Genomic DNA, 1,528 nt, shown 5'->3' with positions numbered 1-1,528 from the left:
CTCGCCCCCTTTGCTGCCTTTTCCCGAGGGAGGGATTTATCTGGGTTTGTAATGTCACAAACCCGGGAACTCATTGTAGTCCCTACCAGCCGTTGAAATCGACAAAATTGATGGAAAGTGGACGTTTATATTCTATGCATTGTTCAATGATGTTTCGTAAAGCGTAGATTTGCTCGCTACATAATCGTCTTTTCCGGAAGCCAGCCTGTTCCGGAAGCCAGTCAGCAATCGTCTTAGGAGAACTGTGGAAAACAGGAACTACTCCAGGCTCCTGATAGGTCTTTAATGATTCGGTACAGGGTGCGGGTATCATTTCGATCTGCGGCCACCTGGGCTTCTTTGCATTTCTTCTCCAACCAATCTTTCTTATCTCGCCTACAGCTCTGTTTCACAGCAAGGACAGCATATGCACGTGATGGCGTTTCCTTATCCTCAACCTCTTGAGCTTGATTCCGCTTCTTTTTGGCCTTCTTCCTTAGGTCAGTCAGGGCCCATGATCTATCCTGAATCCATTCTTTCTTCCGCCTTCCTCTCCTTTGGCCAATCACTTCTTGCGCACAAGTGGTCAGTGTTTCCTTGAAGTCTTCCCATTTTGACTCTATCTCTGTCACATCAGCTAAAGCCTGAAATCGATTGGAAAGCTGAAGGGTGAAGACATCTGCAATATTTTGATCTTTAAACTTTTCAATTGCAAATGGTCGGACAGTTTCAGATCTTCCTTCATGTCGTTGTAGTTTGAGCTTAAGATTTAAACGGACCAAGTAATGATCTGAACCCACATCTGCCGCGCGGAAGACCCTCACATCCCTCAAAGCAGTCCTCCACCCTCGACTAATGCAAACATGATAAATCTCATTAAATGTGAGTCCATTTGGCGAGCACCATGTCATCTTGTGAATTTACTTATGTTGAAAAAAGGTGTTTCCTACACAAAGGTTGTTATATGTGCAAAAAATGACAACAACCGTTCACCATTATCTGACAGGCGTTTCGATGATGCGAAAGGGCCAGTGATGTCTTCGAAACCCTGGCGGTCGTGGCTGAACTGGGCATTCATGTCTCCAATAACGATTTTGAGATCATGTCTTGGTATTTCGTCGATCACGGCCTGTAGCACATCATAGAAATTTTTTCAAACACAATTTATTGAGACAAAACAACAAATATTTTATATCAAACACAATACAAAAAAAAAAAAATTCTAATGTTTTATATGCCGATTAAATAGGTCGTAAGGAAACTTTTGACTGGTCTCCCCAGGCCACAGGAGGGCGCCATTCACTCAGATTGTATTTAAAAACATATGCGACGCAGTGAAAAGGAATAAACCTCCACAAATTCGTGTTTTCTAAACGTTTAAACTGTTTTAACTTTGCATGGCTACATCTCTTGTGTGAGATGCGAGTGCAGCAGTCGTATTTGTCCGTCTAAAAAATGCGCTGAATATCTGTTCTGTGTGAATGGCTTGGTTTCGATTTTAACCTTATCAAGATCTTCTCCGCATTGAGCTTCTATATTTCTCTAATAT

General features: G+C 42.3%; 1 pseudogene; it reads right to left on the bottom strand.

Annotated features, from left to right (window-relative positions):
* Positions 1 to 233: 233 nt before the first annotated feature.
* LOC107695108 (uncharacterized) lies at positions 234 to 1,123 on the bottom strand (annotated as a pseudogene).
* Between the last annotated feature and the right edge of the window lie 405 nt (positions 1,124 to 1,528).

This window comes from Sinocyclocheilus anshuiensis, unplaced genomic scaffold, assembly GCF_001515605.1.
Source record: "Sinocyclocheilus anshuiensis isolate Anshui unplaced genomic scaffold, SAMN03320099.WGS_v1.1 scaffold434, whole genome shotgun sequence".
Classification (NCBI taxonomy): Eukaryota; Metazoa; Chordata; class Actinopteri; order Cypriniformes; family Cyprinidae; genus Sinocyclocheilus; species Sinocyclocheilus anshuiensis.
The sequence above is the reverse complement of the archived record's forward strand: the minus strand, read 5'-3'. Positions and strand labels throughout refer to the sequence as shown.